This window comes from Scaptodrosophila lebanonensis, unplaced genomic scaffold, assembly GCF_003285725.1.
Source record: "Scaptodrosophila lebanonensis strain 11010-0011.00,11010-0021.00 unplaced genomic scaffold, SlebRS2 tig00001418-arrow-arrow-pilon, whole genome shotgun sequence".
Classification (NCBI taxonomy): domain Eukaryota; kingdom Metazoa; phylum Arthropoda; class Insecta; order Diptera; family Drosophilidae; genus Scaptodrosophila; species Scaptodrosophila lebanonensis.
In genome coordinates, this window is record NW_022060744.1 from 362,095 (window position 1) to 386,678 (window position 24,584).

The 24,584-nt window shown below is 42.2% G+C and overlaps 1 protein-coding gene across 2 annotated transcripts in view; it reads left to right on the forward strand.

Moving 5' to 3' along the window:
• Window positions 1-1,833: 1,833 nt before the first annotated feature.
• Window positions 1,834-24,584, forward strand: part of LOC115633257 (irregular chiasm C-roughest protein) — a 31,208-nt gene continuing 8,457 nt past the window's right edge. For both annotated transcript variants that reach the window (XR_003996331.1, XM_030530661.1), the window contains exons 1-2: window positions 1,834-2,313; window positions 13,960-14,007. The gene's annotated coding sequence lies outside the window, so the exon portion shown is untranslated. The remainder of the gene's footprint in view (window positions 2,314-13,959; window positions 14,008-24,584) is intronic.

Below are 24,584 nucleotides of genomic sequence, written 5' to 3' on the forward strand. Positions count from 1 at the left end.
TTAGCACGTTGCTACTCATATTGCAGCTGCTTGGCAGCAAGCTCTTCGATTCTCACAATTACGAGCACCTCTAAATTTGGAGGCCAGCCTGCAATTTAAGTTCCATCGCCTTGGCGAGCGGTTCATTTCATCCATGCAAGCGTTTTAATGAACCGGCAATGCAGCGCAAACTCCAATAGGATAACATTTCCGATCTAATAGAAAATGTACTAAGAGATTGTTGGAGATATAAAAACTGTACCATGCAGATCACATGAATGGAATATTTCCAATCCGTGTTCCACATGCCTGATGCCTGATTTTAATGTTCGTTATCAATACACTGCACCAGAAGGAGTATTGAACGGTCCTATAATCTGAGCTTGCAACTTGAAGCAGTGTATAAGTAATCGATTATCACTAAAATCGGCTGGCTATAGGCCCAAAAGAAAAGTGCAAGAGTATTTCGACTTCGTCGCTTTGCAGATGGCTTTGATTTTGATGTTTGATGTTTTTTTTTTTTTCGTTGAAAACTTGTGGCAGCCAAAAGTCTCATCGCAGCGCCATATGCGCTGCCAGAGCTCAATGAAGCAAGATGTTGCGGACGTTCGCACGACGAGGGTGACGGCAATGTCTGCGCTTTGATTGCAGCAGAGGCAACACCAACAACACCAACAACAACAACAACAGCGGCAAATAGCAGCAACAGCAGCTGCAGCAAGTAATTACTGAGTGTCATGACAGCATTGACCTCAAGCTAATTTCCGAATGTGGCAGCAATGGCAACAGTTGCTGCAGTTGCGGCATTTGCAAGCGAAACTCATCTGACCACCTATTCGTTGCAATCATTCGTGCTGCATTCGTTGGTGGTCCTATAAGTTTGGAATTAACTGCCCTGCCGTCGAGGTTTGCCTCAAATGCCTAATGCGGCCCTAATGCGGACGCAGGGGGGTGTTGTGGAAAAATATTAAACGGCCCTATCGACATGCATATGCATGTGCCTATGGATTGTCCGCAGAACCACCACCGCCAGTCTCCTGACCATTAGTTGCGTTTGGACACGCAGCAAATTGCTTAAATCAATCGTTTTATTGATTGAGAACACAAAATGGGAGAATTGGAACCATTCCGATTCCCGGCTGCTTGAAGACCTTGCTTTTGACTTATTGATCAGCTTACTGTTTGCGTGTGTGTGTAACAGTCCCGGCATTCTTAAATCGTGCAAATCATTTGATTTAAATTATCTACAAAGATAAAATATTTCACATTATTAGTTCCACATAAGTATTTCAAACATTTAATATCGTATGATGCCATTACTTGGTATGATTTGAGAAGTTTACGAGTTTGTTTCCTTCATTTTTGGGCTAAGTTGAAACAAGAGTGGACTTTGATTTTATATAAAACTATAATTTAATGCATTAAAATTATTTATTAATAAAGAAAATTGCATGATCGCCTTGCTTTTCGCCGTTCTCTTGCTCTCTTAATGTGTTCCGTGCAGCAACGCATCTCTCTTAAGCATCGCATGCTGCGTGCCTGCCGTAGTTACTTAACAGCACCCTAACAGCGCCCTAACAGCCACTGAACAGACTGTAGACATAGTCGGCCGAACATGTTCGATGGCTGTCGGTTGCGTCTATTTTGGTTTTGTTATGTTCGTCGGCCTCCACGGCCTCGACGCTTGGTATGAGCGCTTATTGCGTTTTGTTAACTCGTGGCGTGCGCATTGCAGCGGCGGACTCTCCACTCAGCAAGCAGTTCTGTATTTTCGTCGGCAGCGTCGTTAGATATTACGTTTTTAAAAGCCTGAAGAAGAGACAAAAACCCGTGTGTGCGACTTAAATACTCTATTTTTTTTACATTTTTTTTTTTACTGTGCACAACAAAACAAAAACCTAAGCCAGAAATATTTACAAATATTGCGTGCATTATAGTTTGATTGTTGATTTGTCAAATCGAATGTGTGGACATTGGAATACCAACAGCAACAGCAACAACAACAGCAACAGTCAGACAAAAATCAAATAAGAAGTGCAAAATATTTCTAACTAATAACGAGTATTCGAAAGTGAGCCTCTGCCTCAAGTGTTGCCCCCGCCGAGCCCATACTCCGGCCCACCATTTGTGATTATGAGCCGCAATAGCCGCCGCAAGGTGCAACATTAAAGTGTCGCCGTGTTCTTCCTATACACATACTATATGTATGCGCGTACACATACACATATATATTCCTATTTGCACCGTTTAAAGTGACAGAAGCAAATAACAAAGTGCCGCAGAGAGGAAGGAGACCCGTGTTCTACATCCATTGAGCTTTCAGGCAGGGAGCTGGTGAGTAGACAAACAAACAAACAAACAAACCTATAAAACACGCATATGTACATACAAACATTTATAATGTACTAATCGCAAATAAACTGTGGAACTTTTCCTTTCGAATTCCTTCTTGTTATGCTCTGCAAGGGTACTATAAATTGCGTTTACTGTGACTTTGTGCATATCTACATACATACATAAATATGTACATATATGTTTATAAAATTACTCTACGACTGTTTTTATAGGGCTGTGCATCTTAAACTAAGTATTTCTCCCAACAAGTTTTAAAGCTCAAGTAAATACTTAAAATTAAGCTTCGGCTTCGCTTTGACAAAAATAAAGAATGCAAAAAAAAAATGAAGCGGTGCTTCCTTGCTAGTTAAAATGTGAGCCCACAATTTAGATAAAATTAAAAATCGGGTTTTATTTGTATTTATTCTCCAGCACAACTTCGAAATAATTATTTTAAAAAATATGCTTCATTTGTGTTAAATTTCATTTAGGTTTTGGCAGCAATGAAGGTAGCTTCTGTTGCTTAGTTGGTGAATAAGTAACGTCAACTGGTCAGTCAGTTAGTCAGTTAGTCAGTCAGTCATTCAGTTATTCATTCAGAGGCACCCTCAAGTTGTGGCTGACATTTTGTTGAACTCGAAGAGGCCGTCTTAAAGGCTTTGCTGCTGCTGTTGTTGTTGTCGTTGTCGTTCTAGTATTTCTCGTTCGTTTGTCATTAGCTGACGCGGAAATGTGGGTGTGTCTATATAAATATAGACTGTTAGACTCACCTTCTTCAAAATCTGATATTTTAAGCCGACGACGACCTAATCATTTCTCAAACCAACAACAAAACATTAAATATGAGACTTGCGGTACACAGAAATTCAACAAATTGGAAACCTAAAACATATAAGAAACCTTAAATTAAAATAACAAGCTTACAAGCACTCAATAGACCCATTTGTGTGAGCTTGGGGTTGTCATATTTGGGGCAACATCCAACCGTTTTTCATATGCAGATGGGCTCTGTAATTTTAGAGAAATGTTTGACACCATTCCACCCTATGGAAATTTATTTGAACCAGAAACTACAAAGCCAAAGCAAACCTAAGAAGAATTGCCAAAATATGACACCAAACTAAAAATGCAGCTCAAAGGCGAAATCGGAATTTTAAAGCAGCACTAATGGCCTCAGAATCCAGTAGGGGCTTTTCGTCTCTGTGAAGCAGTGCGTCGGCAATGCAGTCGAAAAAGAGACAGCTGACGATTAATTTCTGTGCAGTAAGGAAACACATCTAGATTGCAAGCCAATATTTTGTCTATATTTTAATAATATATGTACATACATATGTATGCATACATAAAGTACATATGTGGCAATATATGTATATATTATTGACAGAATGAGAAAATAAACACTAGTGTTACGTATGTACATATGTATGTATAGCTTAGAGAAGACGATCATTTCACATTTAAAATGCAAGCAGTATTCTTTAATGATTTAATACTTGTATTTAGGCTCAGGCAACCATTTTCGCTGACTCTTAATTTGTTCCATACTCTAAGCATACCTACACGCGTACATATGTATATATTTATGCATATACTCTTATGTATATACATGTGTATGTTATATGCTTATTTGGGGCGACTTTCTGACACACATACGACTTACATATACATATGTATGTACAAACACATAACCGTAAATATGCGTGATTTGTCTGCTCTTTCGATTCATAAACAATTAGGCTTATCATTAGTTGAAGAAATCGTAGTTCGGCCTGTGCCTTTTGCCTTCTGCCTTGGGGCTGGCCATGGCAATGGCTACAACAATAACAGCAATAGCGAGAACAACAACAACAACAGTAACAGTAACTATGCAGCTGCTTTACCCCTTCACCCTTTGTCCTCGCTCTCTCTCTCTCTCTCTCTCTCTTGCTCTCGATATTTCTGTTGTGTCTTTACTCATGTCTTTATGGTTTAACTTGCATGCCTTGCACCTGCCATTAGCCAAAGGCAGAGGCAGAGGCAAAAAAAACCAAAGCTTTGTTGATTTTACTGCACTTTTGTTGTTGTTGTAGTTGTTGTTGTTAGTGTACTGCTTACTGCCTACTGTTGACTACCGTTGCCCACTGCCGCCAGCCTGCTAGCCTGCCAGCTTTATAATTTGGCCCAATTTGCTGCTGTTGCAAATTGCTTAAACGTCTGAGCAACGGAAGTGCAAGCAACTTTTTCTTGTTCTTGTTATTGCTGTTGTTGTTGTTGTCGTTGTTGCCGTGCTTGTCGTGTATTGATTAGTGCGAGCATGTGCAATGCGGTCTTCATAACAGCAACAACAGCAATAACAACAGCAGCAGCAACAACAGCAACAACATTGATTCGATCGTTTTGACGCTTCTCGTCAGCATGCCGAAAGTTTTGCTTGCCTGACGCTTTGTTAGTTCTTTGCATGCCACAAATTATGTTTCGTTTCAGTTACATATCCCGCCCCTCCATCTGGCCATCCGCCAGCTTGTCCATCCCCCTCGCTCCTCAAATTCCCCATCCCCTATCCCCCATCCCCCATCAATCGCACCATTTAGTCATTAAGCCTTCCTTGGCTTTAACTTATTCAGTCTTCAGCTAGCTTGTGTTTTTCGTTGCTGTTCGTTGTTGTTGTTGTTGTTGCAGACTTTGCGCCACTCCTGACATAAAACACTTGCACATTTTCTTGATTTTTTGCTGCCCATACCGCCACGCCATGCCACCGTATCGCCTTGAGCTGTCAACTTTTTGGCAGGCGATGCTATCCAATCTGTTCGCTCTGTCCTGCAATTAGGCTCAGTGATTTCTTCGGCAGCTGGCGCTCGTCACTGTCCGTCCGACAGCAGGCCTGACAAGGCGAGATAAGACGCTCGGGTCAATTGCAGTCGACTTGTGGATACCCTGAACCATTCCAATAATGACCCGAAGATGTGTCGAAACTTGTGTGTTCATTCCTTGTTGCAGAGCTCCTCATGTAATTGAATTTCATGTGAATAAGGATTAATAACGAAAATGCTTGTTTAAGACAATTACAATAAGTCCATTCTTCTTTAATGTGCGGAGAATGTCAAGAAGACACAGATGCTATACTATATAGTACTTTCCTTAATTTAGTTATACTTTGTAGTACTTTGTATACTTTGTTGTAGATACATTGTTTACTCAGCAACTATGATAAATATGACAGCTGTTGACTGGGATTATTTACTTTAATGTCGTGTCTACATACGAACGCACTAGCAAAGCTAATATAACCTTTCAGCCCCGGGACTATGTACATACTCGTACACTCGTAATTACAATAGAATGAGGGGACAAGGAAAACTCGTCCCAACATAATTACTCATATTTTTTTCATAACTAACTAGTTTAAGAGCGTTCGCTGCTCCATCATTGCTATTATTGTTATTGTTAATTTTGTTAATTGGAGACAATTGAAAGTCGCTTTACAGTTCATTAAGTCTCATCAGCATCTTTAGCATCTCTATGTGTTCATATTGTTTTTATTGTAAATGTTCTCGCACTTGCCGCTGCTGCTGCTGATGTTGCTATTGTTGCTCTTTTTGTTATGCTCTAGTCTCTGTTATTGTTGCTCTTGTTCTTGTTGTTCTTGTTGTTATTGTTGTTGTTGTTGCCAGACTAATTAAAATATTTGCACTCAAATGCTTAAGCAATAAATATTTGTCAAGCTATCATCATTAGAGCCCGCAACGACAACGCCAGAACAACAGCAACAACAACGATGAGGTCTCTTCCCCATCGACAACGATGTCATTAAAGATCTCGTTTCCCAAAATGGGCCAAGCAAAAACAAAATGGCTACCGCTCGTTGCACTTCAGAGTAGTAGGTTCGAGCATGGAAACGAAAATCTATGAGCGGCACATTAAGAGTAGTGGCGAGGGGATTGCCTCAGGATGGGGCAGGGGCGGGGGCAGGGAGTGTGTAAGAGGAATGGGAAGGTGAGGGGGCCTGGTACGGGTGTACGTCCAATGGCTTGTCTGGCCTGCATTTTTGATGAGCTTTAATGGCGCCGCCTTAATTGTGCACAGCGCATGCAACTTAGGTGGTGGAGCGTCGGCTGAAGTGGTGCTGGTATGTGCTGGTGGGGTGGGGAGATGGAGACGACAAGGATGAGGGCGAGAGCGAGGGAACTTATAGTGGGGGTGCGTTTCACTTTATAGAGCGACCGGCCACTTGAATACGAGCAGAATGCCAATTAATTGCAATTGATGGAAAAATTGTTTGAACAGGCAAATCCGTCAGATGAAGATTCTAAGAGGCAGCCAATCCAAGTGAGACCAATTTAAGCAGTGGCGTGCCGACGAAGAGCATTATGGGGAAGCGGTGCAAGTGAAGTAGAATTTCACTTACCCTTACAAAGCTCTACATGGTATCTGCTGCACACTGAGGTGGCTTAGTTTCTATTCAGCTCTAAAGAACTATCAGGCTTACGAACATAACCTTTCGAGCAACAAAATCTCTTGGCCAGAAGCGTTAACGATGTGCAGACTTTAACAAAACTTGGTCTTCTTCATAATTAGCCGAATTGTTTTATTTATAGCACTGATTCCCCCGGGTACGCCACTGAAGCTCAACAGAAGTGTTTAATAGTCCATACTATGAGGCACATGGTTCAAGTTACTTCCTTGCTCGCTTGTCTAAGCGCAACTGCTAGGGTTGCCCGCTTGCCACATATCGAGTGGGCAGAATGTGCCGTCGAGGGTTGACATGTGCTCGCCCATAGTATGTTGATGAGGGGGAAGAAGGGTCGAAGGATGCGCGGGTGTGTAATGGCAGGGCCGCCAACACGCTTTTTGCCTAATTGAAACACTTGGACAAACAAAGAGGGGGCCGAATTAGTCAAAAACAGAACAAACAGAGACGTACAGGAGCGAGAAAAGAGAAAGGGAAGAAGGAAGGGGGATGGGAAGGGGAGAGAGCAACGCCAAATTGAAAGGCTGAATGTATTAAATGTAAATGAGTAAATGGGTATAAATTATAAATGGCAGGGCAACATTGCTGATAATAATTGCTCATAAAATTAGGCAAAGCATTTCAATAGAACTGGCTTCCAGGCAACACTCTCAAATACAAATGCTGGCACCCTGCATATCCGACATCCAATCAGTCAACTCCTACATCCAAATGATAACCAAACTAATAATGAAACATTTAACAGTCTTTACAGTATATGTTAAGATTAGACATTCGATTGATAGAACGCCATGGTAATTATGTAGATTAGTGACTCGAATTACCATTTGATGGCGCAGTTGAATTATATTTTAAGTAAGCTTCTTGTTTGATTCAGTCACAGCTGTTCTTCTTCTGCTGATTAACCAATGGCCTGAATAATGCACTTAAGACACTGCACTAGACACTGAAGTAAACATACTATTTCATGGTGCAGAGGAAATTTTAGGAAAACTGTTGGTCAGCCAGCTAACTACATTCTGATTTTGCCTCAGGTCCACTTTCTTATGGCTGTGCAAAGTATTCAATGATTTGGAAGGTATAATTGAGTATAATCCAAAGAAATACCTTCCCGATCAGTTATCTATCAAGAAATCGTGGCTTACAACAATTTGAGTTTTCGAAAGAAACACAAAACTGTATTTATACTGCAGGTTGAAATCGGTTTATTACAAATGAAATGAAATACTTGTAGTTCTCCTTTATACCTTTATTGATAATTTTGATGTTATACATATACACCTGCCTTTGTTTACCGTTCTTCCTAGCTTCGCATACCTGTTTAGATCCTTCAGACAACTGCGATCTAAGTCCATGCACTCGTCTGGAAAGGTTATACAAATGTGTACGGAGTGTGTGTAAGGCATAGGGCGTTGGGAATATGCAACTTAAAATGCAGCAAATGACAAAGAGGCAACAATCGAGGTAACTTAGGCACACACACACACACACACGCACACACACACACATATAAAAAATGCTCGGATATACGATTACTGTGGATAAACAGCCAAGCGCTTGCAATGTTAGCGACACCAGAACCCTATACTAGAATTACGATGGTGGATGGGGAAGTGGGGAGTAGGGGAAGAGAGGAGGAGGGGAAGAGGGGAGGGAAGTAGAATGTGAACGAGAAGTACAACAAGGCGAACAGAACTTATGAAAATGTTTTACAATATCCTTTTTATGTTATTACAAGTGTATGTCCTTGTCGCCAGCTTTGTCAAAATGTCTGGCAACGCTTTTTTGTGCTCGCTAGCGAGCGACAGCAGTAATAGTAGCAACAACAACAACAACAGGAGCCAAGGAGCGCCCGAGCTTCTCCCGTTATTGTTGTTCTTGTGGCTGTTGTTGGTGTTGTTGCTGTTGTTGTCGTCAACTTCGCGCTGCGTTTGAATATGTCATTACCCGTTGCCTCACACAAACACACACACACACACACACACATACACAGACGCACAATAGCTTACAACAACAACAGCAAGGACAGCAACTACAACATTCACGCTTTGTCGTCGTGTGCGCCACCGTCTCAGCGCCACCACTGCTTTTACACTCAGAAAAAATAGTGCTCCCCACAGTATAAATATATTGTATTAGTATTCGATTTATATAATCGTTGAAAATAGTATCATCAGGGGGAAGCCAAAAAGATATTGATTAAATATTTTGTATTTTATTTTGAAGTGCAGCAATGCATCTTAAGATCATATACTTAAATAATTACAGCAAGAGGGGAACCTAAGAAGTTATTGATTACACCAATTTGTTTTTTGTTTTTAGAAGATTTTGCCGAAACCAAAACGTTGTAGGAAATCTCCGTCTATTTATAAACTTATTTGCATACATGTCCAACCCAGGTCTATGTTTGATCTTCTACTCATTATTTTAAATCACTTTATCAAGGAATATTTAATGAAAATAAAATGACAATCGGCATGGGATGAAACCACTTTCGCTCAGTGTACTAGTATGTATGCTGATGATATGTCGCTCTATGTGGGTGCCCAACAGCCGTTTCCACATCCGCCCGATCGCCCGTCCACCAGTCCGCTTCAGCCATGTCGGAACTGACAGTTGAACATTCATTCATTCGTTGCTTTTCCCTGTCCCCCATTTCCCCTTTTTCCCCATTTTCCTGCAGGCAGCTGTCAAGGCGTAGACGCAAAAATCAAGCCAAACCAAGCCAAGTCAGGACATGGATAAAGAGGACGTGGGAGGGCAACATAAAGGAAAAGCTTGACGGGCAAGCAAAGCAAAAATTCTATGGCAATTTGGCAGGCGGGGTGTAATGCACATGTGTGTGTGTGTGTATCTGTGTGCGTGTGTGTATCTGTGTGTGTGTGTGCGGCGTCTTCGCCCTCGTCCTCAGACGGAAACACAACGCAATGACTGAGCGGAAGTTTTTTGGAAGCGCATAAAATTATTATGGAGCCGTCTTCCATTTTTTCTCCCATTTTTATGCCCCTGCCCGTGCCCTTGCTTTCGTCTTCCGTTCTCCATCTTAATTCTCCCGCCTCCCGTCTCCCTTCTCCTGTCACCCGTTCCGTCTTTGCGCGTCAATTGCGCGTCGTGCACTTTGCCTCACTTGCCAAGGAGCAGCGGCAGGACCTTTGGTTATCAATTCATAGCGCTGCCTGCTGGGGTTCCTTTCCTCTCCTTCTTCTTCCGTACTCTCAGTTAAATTGTTAAGTGTGTTTGTGCATGTGTGTGTGGGTGTGTGTAAGAGAGAGAGAGATAGAGTGTAAATTCACTTTAGTTTTTCAGTTCAAGTGGCGATTGGTTTTGCTCGCAGCCGTTATCGCCATCGCTGTCGATTTATTTTCCGCCTTCATTTTTATTCAAATACCGCGAATGTGGGATACAACGCTGCCTATCTGGACATTGTTCAGCTCAGAGAAAACCTAGTTATACGAACATATTTTGCGAACGTCATGTTCGGTCGCGAATTTCAGAAAGAATTCAATGGTTTTAAAGAGGATTTTTAAATACTACAAGTAGAGTATGTTGAGGCAACAGCTTTGACTTTTCTTCTGCGAGCCGGTCTTTGTGATGTTCAGTTTGAGGCACTGGCTTCGATACCAAGCTCTTGCATTAATTCTCGCTTCTTGTGCAATTTACATTGTATTTGAATACCCAAATATTGAATTAAACTCTATTCGAAAACTCCATTCGAAAATTCGTTCTTAATTTGTGGGCTTTATGTTTTGGCTTAAGGCTGAGTGATCCTTGGTTAACCATGGGCTCAGAGCTCTGTCTCGTCTAGTTGTCCTGTATCTGGGGACAACCCTTAGCAACATTTTCAAAAAAAAAGGAGAAGAAGAAGAAAAACAAAAAACAGTAAATAACGACGACTGTACGGCTTAGCACCCTCCCACGCATTCACCCCTCACCCGCTGTCTATGACTCATGGCTGTCTCAGTTGTTTTGCCTCCTTTCTTTCATTTCTGCTGTTGTTGTTATTTTCAACTACTGCTGTTCACACTGGGAATTTTGGGGAAATTAGCACACAGACACGCACACACACACACACACACACACACACACACACACACACACACACACACACCCACCCATACCAACGTCCACACACAATTGACCAGCTGACTGGGAAGGAACCGAGCAACGAGCTGTGACTGCGTGCGCGTTGTTGGGTTGCAGGAGGTGGGGCTGTGAGGGTTGCAAGTCAAGTCTTGCAACCCCCGCTTTTTTATTATTGTTATTATTTTTGTTTTTTCGGACACTCAACTCAGCAACCCATACGCTTTATTCATTTTGGTCGGTGTGGGTGTGTGTGCTTTTTAAATAAAACTTTTCAATCGGATTTGTAAAATATTCCGAAGTAAAAAAAACGACAGGAACTCCCTTACGTCTGTTGCCATTTTGTCGAGAAGACTGAGTGGATACGCATGCATAAGTACTCGTTTAGCTTGAATGTTATTTAACAACATTTCCAGGGAAATAAAGAGGCGTTTTTGATGCGAAATCCGAGTATTTCCCAAACAGCAAATAATGCGAACAAATTTGTCCATAACGTGGGCTGTAACATAAAATATTTAAAGGCCAAATGTAGAACATTTAAAATCAACCTTTGAATGCAGAACATGCTATTTGCATCCGTATTTTTAATAAAAAGAACCGCTGTAAGTTGATTCTCAAATTAAGTTAAATAAGTTTTATACAATTTTATTTAATTGGTATTGTTGTTTTTGACTTGAATGCATTTAGAATTTAAGCTTATATGACTTTTGTCATAATGTAGCATACTTGCTGAGTATCAGGGACTTATCAGACTTATCTTAAGATATCGTATCTAATCTCCCAAATGATTTCGTTAGAATTTGGTTTCATAAAAATGTTGTTTCTAAATGTACTTTCCACAAATATTGAGCTCGACAAATAAGGTCATTCAACTTTTAGTTAAGGGCTGTAATTTTGCGAAACTAAGCTTCTCTTGATGGTGCGGCTGAAAGCTGGAGTGCCTTTTTCATGAAAGGACACACAATCGTATCCAGCCATACCCACTCTTTTCCCGACAGATACGGATACAAATACGGAGACAGAGACAGGCACTCGCTTGATTCATTCACTGGCGTTTTCCGTATCGTTTTGTTTCGTTTGGTTTCGTTTTGGTTTCGTGCCAAACGCTTTTTTATTTTCACAACGTTTTCATTTTTGTTTATTGTATTGCATGTTTCTGTGTATGCGCCGCAGATATTTCACTTTTATACATTTGTTTGTTGCCCTACCCACAACCAACGACCCGCCACCCCCACCACCCTACCACCCCCATCGTACACCATCAACCCCGATCGTCCCCTCCGCACATGGCATCGTAGTTTATGCATTTCGTGTGTTCCGCCTTCGCCGATGCAACCCATGTATGAAAAAGGATAATAGAACAAGCCCATGAGTCATGGCCTCCTGTTTATCAAATGCGGTTACTCCTGGCCCAACAAATATGTCAATTTTTCTATTTTTCAATTTTTCAATTTTGCAATTTTCCAATTTTTATTCATGTCGCAAAAACGATGCCACAAAAATGAAAATTGAAAACTTCCCAGATAGCAGGCAGCAACAACGAAAACAACATTTGAATTAAAATATACTAATATTTCAATCAATTACAGTTTATCTACCCACTACCCCGCCAGCTTGCATAATTCAATTAAAAAATTGAAGCTTGCAAAATGGAAGCAAGAAGTGTGCAACCGATATAGTTATTCGGACTATTTTGTTTGAAATCTGTCGGTCGCTCGCTCGCTCGCCCATATGCCGTAGCTTTGGCATTTATTATGGAAATACATTCAATGACATGATTGCCAAATGCTGAAAATATACGGGCAGGTTGGTGGAGGCTGAACCACTTGCTGTGGTTGCACCTATTTGTGTATTGCTATATACCCGGACAATACAAATTGGGAGAACGGAGTGCGCAGTGTGTCGCACGGTAAAGCTGCATTTTCGGCCCACCTATCTGCGGTAATGCCCGATTCTTTTGCTCATTTATTTGTCCCTTCATTTGCCTATCTTTCTGGAATAACAACTTTACTTTCCCCTGCCTTTGTTCTGAACTACTCCTGGGATACGCATAGCCGAACTGAAATGTGCTTCCTTTAGCACTTGAAGGTTTTCAAGATTTCGCTCACTTGTTCTTTTCAATTCCCATTAACTTTTATCAAAAAGTGGCTTTATTACATTTTATTTTTGGAAACTAATTTGATTCCGACCTCAGCAGTTGGCTATGTGTAGTCTTAGCTGCATTATAAATCAACGAACCCCAATATAAATTACTTGATTGTATCGGTTGCAGACTGACTGATTTTGATTTCATATCAAATACATTTTGTTAAATGGGACTCTTGAAATAGACCGCCGTTATATCATCAGTTCGAGATGACAGTAAGGCCACTACGCGCATTTCTCCATGTTCGCCCATCCACAAATGTGAATGTGTGTGCGTTACATACTCGTATACGGGATTTGCCACGAATTGAGGCATGCCACGAGGCACGCTTCGCCGAACGCTTTTATGCCCGTTGCGCCGATAATCAATTTTCTATATACAAGCATAAGAATTGCAACAATTACGGCCATAACATGGCGTAGGAAGGAAGCAACCCTCCCCAGTGCGTAACGAGGTACCCAGACAAGGGCCTCTCCAGAGTAGGCGTTTGGGCCTGGTCGGTGTGAGCACGTGGTGTGGGTGTGGTTATGGGTGGGGGGTGGTGGTTGATTGGCGGGGGTAATTAGGAAAACTGCATAAAAATGTCGATTTTATGCGAAAAATGCGTGCCACTTCACATGGAAGCGGCAGTGGAGGGGCGGACTGAACGCTACGCCCGCTAGGCGGGGCAGATCGCTGGAATTATGTCTAATAAAAATTTTGTGCCATAAAAGGTCGCAAAAAAAAGCATTGTGGAAGCAGCCGCAAAGCAACACGGCTTGTGCGTGTTCATGGCCAAGTATAGTTGCCAACAACAACAACAACAACAACAGCAACAACAACAACAACAAAAATACAATCACAAATTTGTTTGCAGAAACGCGAATAATAACAACAATTAATGTACAAAAACATACACACACACACACACTCACACACAGAAAATAAGCAGAAAAAACTTAAATTAATAAGCCGACTGTTGTTTTATTTTCAGCTTTTATTTGGCAGTCGCACTCAGCGTCGCAGCCTTTGGGCTGTTTTGGTAAGTAAAGGCCCTCCTTGAGAGAATTTCGGCTGCTAATATGAACAAATATGCATACAAATTGGTGCAACAACAATGTCGACAGGCGCCCAGCGGTGCGAGACCACGATAGTTAAGATAGCTAGTTCGTAGATAGATAGTTGGTAGAGTGTGGGGTGAGGGAGGGATAAGGATAAAAAATTAACACGCGAACACCCGTCCAAATCAAACACTGACAGCTTACAACACACTAAAGAAACGTTAGACCATAGCTAGGCAGCTACAATACAGGTACGTCCCCACCTCACTTTCCACACAAAATAGCCCCAAAATGAATTTAATTCGGTAAGAAATTATAAAAGCCTAAATAGGCTCATGTGGCCGATCAACTTTGTGTCTGTCCACCTAGAATCAAATTACAAATAGGTAGTACCAGTATGTTTGCCAAATGCAGATGCAGGGAGCAGACCTGAGCATTGCTCAGTTGTCTATGCACAGTTTTGGGCCATCAATCGACGAACTTAACGAAATTGGTAAGGAATTACAAACTAGATACAACTAAGTAGGTTGTGGAAAATGTAAAACACCAACAAAATCAAACTCGTTTTAACTCCCATTTTTATGTAGCACACATTTTGAGGCCGTTGAATGTCGCGCTATGGGCTTTGTGTTTCTTGGGCTCGGATTGTTTGTACGAGTGTGTCCGGCAAAATAAAAAATCTTCTCGACAATGGCAGCGACAGCAACAATTGGAATAACAACAGCCACAAACAAGCAAATGACAAACCGCTGCCCACGCTCTCCGAGTCCGAGTGCCTAGCGGCGCTTTGGCAATCGAGGAGTGCTGCAGCAGCCACTGGCCGACAGTAACAGTAACTGTGCCAGTACCAGTACCAGTACCAGTACCACTACCAATACCAGTAACAAGCTCGGCAACTCTGTGCCGCACAACATGTCTCAAGACTCGCGTCCATAATAATTAGTTATAATCGGATTTTGTGTACCGGCGATGTACAATGAACGATGAACGATGAACCATGAGCGATATGCGATGGAAGGCGTCGCTGAATTGTCTTTACAAATACTTACATATACATACATACAAGTACAAACATACTATTTACTATACTGTAGTACAACAAGTATTTCGTCTATTTTCTTAGCCATGCTTTGCCTGCTGTTTCTGTTGTCGTTGTTATTGTTATTGTTGTTGTTGTTTCTGTTGCTGTCGCTGCTGGCATATTGGCCATTGGTGCCAAACACGCCCACACATGGGCAGTGCAACTCCGACCGCAAGTCGACACGAAAAACATAAAGAAAATCTAGAGTGGGTCGTCGTCTATGTCAGGTTGGCCCATGCGTTGGCAGCAATGGCGACAATGATGGCGACAGAGACGACAACGCCAACTCAGTCGCTGTTGTTGTTGTTGTTTGTTGTTTGTTGTTTGGCCAGTTTTGTGCTCATTATTATGCTCATTTCCAACACATTTTTATTCGTTTTCAAATTCGCTGCCCAAACTAATCAAAAATATAGTAGACGATTGAACTACAGTGGGTCGAACTCTTATAATCCGCCATCAACCCTCTGGAAGTCTTGGATCACCAAAAAGATTTTAGGCAAGTCCTCAGAACAGCTTGATTGAAGCCTGAAACCAACAACTAGGTTTAATAAGCTTAAGCTGACCTACAACTGAAAAATGTACAAGTATATTATTTTCTGTCATTTATATTGTTGTTGAACCACTGTCTACTGTCTGGTGTCTGGTCCCTGGTGTCTGGCAACGATCCAAGTTCGGTCAGCCCTCGGCCCCACACAGACCCATAAAAACCGGCTTGGCGACGACAACCGCAACTGCACCGGAATAGAAGAGTTTTTCATTTTTTACTGAATTGATTTTTTATTTATCTCAAATTGTAAACTTTTTCCATTCCACGTTTCACGCTCCCTTCAATCCACGTTCCCCACTGGCTGACCAGATATGCCAAACACACTGCAGCGTCATGGCCGCTGAGGTCGGGGAAGGGTAAATCTTGATATAACTTAATTAGCTGCGTTGAATGCAACACACACACACACACACACACACACACGCATACTCAAAAACACACATACACATGTTTTTATACATAATTGGACGCGGGACCCTTTTGGGGCAGCGCACAATCAGAAAAACAGAACAGAAAATATTGTATTCTGCAGATGCACGCGCCTGTTTCTTGTATTCGAGTGGGGGGTGGAGGAGCCTGCACACAGCAGCCTAAAAAAACAAAAAAACTTTTTCAATTATATAATTTTTAAAGTTAATATTTAAATAACAAAAACCAACATACTCGTATGTATGTGGATCTGTGTAGTATTCCCTTAAATCAGAATTTAATAGAAGCCCAAATGGGGGAAAGAGAGAAAAACACACGCATACAAAAACAATATACCCTTTCATTTTTCAACTGAGGCTAATATAAGAATAATATGAATTATAATTTGTGCATTGGAAAGTCAATAATGGATGTAATGTTGCATATCTCTCGCTTATTAGTCTTCCCTACAATATATACATACTCAAGCACCCTTTGACTTTGGGTGTAAAGCTATCAGCACTGCTTTTCTTTTTAACTTGAATTCAATTCGTTTTGCGTGTAGTTCATTTGGCTGGGGATTTGGTGATCGAAGCTGCAGCTAACGCCGATGGAGCCCAATCAATCCATCGCCCCTAACGACCCCACAATCTTGCTCATTTTGTGCCAAGGTCCAAGCTCCATTGCCACCAGCCAGCAGTGCGGGTGTGGTCTGTTAACCCTTCAACTTGCCTCCTTAATTCACAATAAACGTCAACTAATGCGACCGACCGACTGACTGACTGACTAACTCGCCAAATGACTGAATGCCTGAATGCCTGACTGGGTGGTAAAGCAAACACAGTAAAAAGGGCTACTTAAAGGACTTTGGCAACAAGAAAGAGCTGAGCACAGAGAAAAATAAAAGACGGAAAAGGTAAAGGACATTGGCAAATCCTGCCCAGTGGAGATTAGGACAATTAAAAGAGGAATGCTTAACAATTAAAATCAATTTGTGTGCCTGGTCAACTGTGTGTGAGGCTGGGACGGGGACTGGGGCTCTTGCACTTTGTTGTCAATTTGTATGGGCGAGCAAATCAACTAAAAGGCAGCAGATAAGCGCAAAGAACTTTTGCCGAAGACCCCTTCTTGTGGACCCTGAAATCCAAAGAAGCCAAAGTGAAACTAACAAAGGCCAACATTTGGATGATTGAGAAGCCGTTTCAAGACAAACGTATAATGGTTGTGCCATTGATTTGGAAAGCATCCCGCCCACTCCCTTAAGGGACACACCAAGGGGGACTAAGGACAGGGTTCAACTCAGTTCTTGGATTTAACAATTGGGCCAGGCACGCGCGCTCCCTTCTTGCCAAAATTTGACTCGAAATTGTCTTTTAATCAGCATTATAAACATTATAAGTACTCTACACTCAGATCGGCATATATGTAGTATATAATCATTTTTTCTAATATCGCCTTAAATACAACTTCAAATGACATATTATATCCATTTAAGTATGTTAGAGGAGCGCTGTTCTTAGTTCTTCTTTTGCTCTCGGACGGTTTTGGGGAAGCGCCGACCAAATGTTCAATACTGAATGCTTTACTGTCTCTATGTCTGCCTGTCTGCCTGCCTGACCGCCCGCCTGCCTGGCTGCCTGCCTTATCTACAAAGTCAGCAAAAGTTAAGTTTGTTGTCTGAGCCGCAGATACTTCGGCTGGTGGGGCGGCTTGGGTTATACATAGTACTAGGCACATTTTAAGTGCTGTCTCTGCCACTGCCACTGCCGCTGCTGCCTTTTTGGGCAACGAATTGTCGCCGAAGTCGGCAGGAAATTGAGATAAAAAGGGCTACTTTTGTGTGCACGACGCCAGTCTCTTTCGCAATTTTCGTTCTTCCCCTCGTGCATTTTCATCCACATACCTACTATGCTATTCGCTTTCTGGCACTGAAATGTCTGCCAGCTTATCATTTTGACATTTAATCAGTATTTTTGCGTGCTGCTGCTGCTGCTGTTGTTGCTGTTGTTGCTTAGCCACGCGACTGGAGGTCGTCAACGCCAGTGCTCTGCTGACTTCGTTATTGTCACTTCTAGGGCTACTGCTGCACTTTATTGAAAATACCCGAGGAAATTGGGCAAGTTTTGCGCGGAAAACTTTCTTTCCGCTTATCTGACGTCTGTGTGGCATTCAATTTATGGCTCGGCCAACAGCCTTATATTTTATTATATTATACTTGTAAATTTTAATATATCAGATAATATATGTGTGTTGTGTCTCATAGCAAAATGAGCAATGCGGGGCATGGCTGAGGCCTAAACCAATGCTGATGTTAAAGGATATTGGAGCTGTGTGCTAACATTTTAGCAAGCAGCTGCAAATTGCGCCCCTTGTCGACCAACAGCGAAAATAATATCAGGAATAACAGCCACAATAAGCATAACGACGACAGCAAAAACTTGTCTCAAAGGGCCTGAAAGTTGTCCAGGCACACACACGCACACACACACGTAAACACACGCACACACACACTCATTCAGGCATGGAAGACGCGCAATCGGGGCCCCAAATAAAAATCGACCAGAATTTCAATCAGCAAATTGAACACCTGAACTTAACTGATTTCTTCTCTTTTATTTTTATTATTATTATTTTTTTTTTGTTTTTTTTTTTTGATTCTGCAGTATGGGGGAACGAAGGTAACCGATGGCTGTTTTGCCCGCTTTCGCTTTGGGGAGAAGCTGCGTGCAAAGACAAATTGAGAAAAGAACGCGTCACAGCTCAAACAAGTCGAGCAGTCGAGCAATCGAGCGAACAGCAGTGGCGCAGCGGCAAGAGCGATAACCAATAAGCAAGTCAACGGGAACTGGCAGGAAATTAAGCAGGGTGCGACTGGCCCGAAATTAAAATGCTGCTGCAAGTGATTTTAAAGGCTGTCTAAGTCTCGGTCTCGGTCTCGGTCCCGGTCCCGGGCCAGGCCAGGCACGCAATGACACGCAAGTGTAACATCTTCTCCTAAGGAGGGTTGTTGTTGGCCACATCTGCCACCGTCTCATCACCATCATCGTCATCATCATCGCCGCCACTATAATCATTGCCGTCTTCTGGCAACCCCTGAAGCCGCTGGATACAATCGCTATCCCCATCTGCGACTTCGTTTTGATCTCCGGCTTGGCTGCAAGGTTTTTTGTCAGCTTTTCAAGATATTCATGTTTTGTTTCTGTTATTGTTTTTGTTGTTGCTGTTGCTGCTGGGTTTTGTATTACAACAGCGACCAAGCTTTGCCTTGTCTTTTGAACCGTGCTTGGCCATTGGCTAAACTGACTTCAGATGCTTATAACTTATGCCTTAAGCCTTATTAACATATCTTATATTATGCTCGTGCAGCATTCAGCGAGCGAGCATTCAAGCTCTCGTATATCGATTGACGCCTGATCGCGTTCAATTTTAAGTCGCAGTCGCAGTCACAGTCGCTCTGAAGCAACTTCCAAATGCTCGCCCACACACATTTTTTCAAGTTTGTGTGTGCTTTGTGTGTGTTTTCAATAATATACCCATAACTCTATGGGTGCTGTTTGGTTTGTGTTGGGTTTTTTCTTAACTATGCGTGCGCGTGTCTGTCTGGCTTGTTTTTGTTTTTTTTTTTTTTTTTCTTTTCTGACAACGGTGCTGCCACAGCTACAGCTGCTGGAAGAGCCGAGTGGGCCGTTGCTGTAACGACCTGACATCGCCGATCGATCAGCCTGCCAACAAGTGAAAACTACTTGATGTGTTGGTATGTAGAAATTCGTTGAACTGGAACTATGACAGGTCTACTAAATGCAAATGTGTAGTATGCCCGAAGAATGATCACCAGGCGAAAGGAAAGGTTCCGTTTGGCCAAAACAACAATTACTGCTTTATTCATCTGACTTGATGAGTCGGAGATCGCATAATTTAATGCTCGTCAAAAAAAAAAAAAAAAATGAGTAGAAATAAGATGAGTAGTTAATGCGGACAGTTTTTACAGCTTGCGTCGCGTCGTTGGAAATCGCATCTCATAAAGTGAATATATTAAATATTTGCCGAAGATATTGAATGCGTTCCATTCTTTGTGCCTCAAACTTGACCTTAATATCCGTTTGTTTCATCTCCCAATACAATTCAACTTTTGCTTGGAGATTTCATTGATCTGTGATCTGTATGTAGATCCAGAGCCATCTCATTTCACTCAAACTAGAACGTGAGAAGGGCACGCCCTGAAGGCATGTTGTATCACCCAACAGTTGTCACTGGGATAGTTAGTCAGATGTCACAATATCAATATCAGAACGATATGATCTTTATGGCATATCCAGTCTTGAGCGTTCTCGTTTGAGCGGCAACGTGAACCGCTCCCTTCAATCAATAGGTTCGTCCGTGTCTTTCCCTATCTCATCAGATTGCGTGTGACTGCAACTTTGGGCGCTTCTTCTAAAGAATTCCTAGTTCATGCCAATATTTTAGGCTTATGAGCGGCAATGGGCTGGGCGAACCCAACTGAAAAGACTAACCAGACCAATGCTTCGGTCATAAAAGTCCACTCATTGGCTTGTCTATGGACAGCAGCTGTTGGCGTTGTTAGTTTCTTGTGTTGTTGTTGTTGCTATTGTACGAGTAAGTGGCTTTAAATCTTTGTATGAAATTGGCGTAGAAAGTGGCTCAGCAACAACAAAAGCACGACTAGTCAAAATAAACTAAAGTAAGCTCTCCGACGAACCAAGCAGGCACAGACACAGACACAGGCAGAGGCAGAGGCAGAATCGCTACCGCCACTGCCACTTCCACTGCCACTGCCACTACCGCCCGTAGTCGTCGCAGCCACCCGAGAGCACACACCCCGCGGTGCAAACTTTGGTCGAGCGCACGGCACATTACAAGCGTTCGATATAAATTTCTCAAAGTTATTTGTACCAGGTGGGCCTTTTATTGATTTATGAGCGCAGCTACGTGCCTAGTTATCGGTGAGGCCAAGCTAAGGCGTTGCAAACCTCATCATCATTGTCGTCATCATCATCGTCGTCATCATCGTCGTCATCACCAACATCGGTGAATGGTGAACGAGCGAGGCGAAAACTGTAAATGACAAAACTCTCTCACCAGCGAAGGAAGCTGAACATCCGCTGCAGCTTGCATCTAATAACTTAAATATGATAATAATACCGATGCAGGTCTACAAACTGGTTTTTCGACTCAAACTTTAACTAAAACCAAAGGCGACGCTCCACAAACTCACACACACACACACACGCATACATACACGTGCACAGACACACACACACATACATGGCACGCACTGATTAAATGAAATGGGGAAAAAGAAATAATTAGCATGGGGCAACTGACGGTTGACTGCATATTGCCAACATTCATCTCAAAAATAACTTCATTGTCAGTCCTAACTTGGTTGCTCGGTATTGTTGTTGTTGTTGTTGTGGTTGTGGTTGTTGTTATGGCTACTGCTTCAGTTCAGTTCTATCAAGCTCCACAGCACCTGTTCCTTGGCCCAACTATAAATATAGAAAAGATGTTTGGCATGCTTGCACACACACGCGCGCGCGCGCAGATGAAGGAAAAGTGGCGTAAAGGATGCGAAAATGCCTCCGCTGCCTCAGTCACGCATGCAGCTGCAAAAATCTTATAAAGTCCGAGCATCAGCTGTAACGGCAGCCATAGCCAATGGTCAGTCTCAGCCTTCGTCTAGAGCACCATCCAGACGCTCAAATTAGTTTGACAAACTTTTAGTTTGCAGATCTTCAAACCTTTCGATTATCGCAAAGGCAATTATTATTTGTATTCACATATTATTTTTATTCCGGGTCCTTTACTTTGTATTGCTATTATCAGAGATAATACTCTTTCCAAAACATTAAAAGAGTTCGCAAGAGCTAAAATTTTTAGACCTATTAATACTATTAGTACTCTGAACGGAATTATACTTGTAGATCGGATTGCTTTGATGTGCGCTTTTTGGCTTTAAAGCTGTCCATATTTTCCAAAAATTTTACATACTCTGCAAGTTCTGAATGGCTGCTGATTAGAAGGACATTTAGAATTTTATCGAGTAGGTTTGAACGGCTCCCAAAGGCTTCATTTCTCATCTCCAACCGTCAGTCTTCTCTGGGTTGTTGGATCTGTTTTGTTGTCGGTCTGGTCGGTCGGTTGTGCAGCAGCAGCTGCTCTGCTGTCTCTGTGAAGAGGAAACCCAACGGCCGGGAAGTGCTGCCTGGCACAACATGTTGCTTTCTTCTCCCTTCCCCCATCCGTCTTTCACCGTCTCCCCTCGTATCCCTCGTCCCCTCAGAGCTTGTTGCTATTGCCTGCGTTTCAAGCTGATGCTGGCTGTTGTTGGCTTGTTGTTGTTGTCGTTTCTGTATCGATTGGTTGGTTGGCCGGCCAGTCAGGCAGGCAGGCAGCCAGCCAGCCAGCCAGCCAGAGATTTATGTGTGATAAGCGTCGCCTGAAAATAATTACTGTATCTGCCAGTTGGGACAAACGGCAACTGAAAGCTGGAAGCTGGCAACTGGCAGCGGCGAAAATTGAAAATTGGAGCGGAAAGCGTTGAGCGATGTTGAGCGTTCTCGAATAGTACAAGTAGTGAGTGGTTCGAGCGGAAATGTTTTTGTTTGCTATTTTTCGTTAATAGCTGATGCGCACACTGATTGTGCTACGGGTCTGAAAACCAACAAAGATGGGACGCATTGCAGAGGCAACTCTTTCTAATCATAATTTGTAGGAACACCCTATCTCCCTCTCTTTTTGTCTACGATTCTCCATTGTCTCGCTCTCGTGTAAATGAGAGTGTGAGCTGCGAAAAGTATTCTCAGATGCACGTTGACTACTCGCTTCTGTAAATTTCTCAAATTAAGATAAAGAAACAAGAAGAACAGCAACCGAGCGCGTACATATAATCGCTTTTAATTACCAAAAGGAGACGCCATCCCGCAATAGTAAATTGAAAATTAAAATCAGGCAATGATGACGATGATGACGGTCATGATAATGGAGACTGTGAAGGTAATAAAAAGGCAAGAATTCGGGTGACGTGATAGCCAAAAGAAGTAGTTCAAGTCATATGTACAAGTATGTACAAGTATGTATGCACTTGTATCTATGTATGTAAGCAACTCAACTTTAATTTGGAATCATTTCCAGGCGCTGCTAGAACGGAAGCACCTCGTAATCTTTTGCACCGTATGCTTTTCAGTGTTTCGCTTGTTGTTTTGTTTTTTTCTTTTCGTTTTATGGATTTTCGCTTTTTCTATATAATTTTGTATAATTTTTATATGTGGTGAGTATGTGTGTGTATGTACATATGTATGTGTGTGCCGCGGCGCCAATTTCCGTATAAATGCAATAAAAACAAATACCAGGCAACAAAGTACAAGAAAACAAAATTAGTTGAAAGCAATAGACGAAAAGTGGCGGAAGCAACTGAAGAAACCAAGAAAAAAATACAAATGCGTGAGAAAATTTGAACAGAAGCCACACCTGTGAGGCAATCACACAGTCGTTGGACGGCTCTCGTGCGAGTACTGGAGTAGTGGAGTAGTGGAGATGGAAATTGGGATTGGAAGTACGTGAATGGGGGGCGGGGGGAGGTAATGAGTGTCTTTGTCGGCCCAAAAACTGCACTTCTTGTTAATACAAGTTGAGTTTAGTGTGGCTTTTCAGATTCTATTCAGGTTGGCCGCAGACACTCTTCAGGTGGCTGGAACTCTTGAAGCCAAAGCAAAATTATGCGGTGCTAGATTAATAACACTTTAATTTGTGTGGTTTGGTGCCAGGCATGACAATGCCCAGATGCCAGAACAGTTTGTGTACAAAGGAACATTCCTATTATATGTATCCGGTCTCGATAGATCATGATCGATGAAACGAATTAAACGATCAAAACTACTTGTGACCTTTACACAACACTATCGCTTAGGTAACAAATGGAATCCCTGTTTGTGGAATGCATCCGTTTGTGACTGAACTTAGTATCCGCAGGATACTTTTAACTCATATTTATATCCGCGCATGTTGAGAATTCCTTGTGCAAACAATGGCAAGGATAAACACTACTCAGAATGGGGTGAAGTAGAGCAACTATAATAAAATTTCGATGTGTAATAAGCTGTTTTTATGCTACGGAGCTGACAAATATCGTGCTGCACGTTCGCTGTATTACTCGCATATAAATAATGCAAGGAAAAATGCAATCAAGTGTGCTGAGGCGCCTCGGAATGCTGCTGCTCGCTAAGAGCCACCTGCAACCTTTGGCTGCCACGATTTTCTTGTCAACCCTTATGTACGGGTATGCGCCATTTCATATTTTTAATTATCATTTTTTTTGCTTCTCATCGCTTCATATCCTTTTTTGCTGCTGGTGCTGCCATTATTGCTGTCGTTTGGTTCTTAAATTGTTGTGTTTTCAGGAATTCTGCCGCATTTTTGCACATTTCTTGTTATACGCGCACGCTTTCGCCGAATATTTTCCTTCCGCTTGTTTTTTGTCGTTCCTTTTAAACGCGATCGTATGC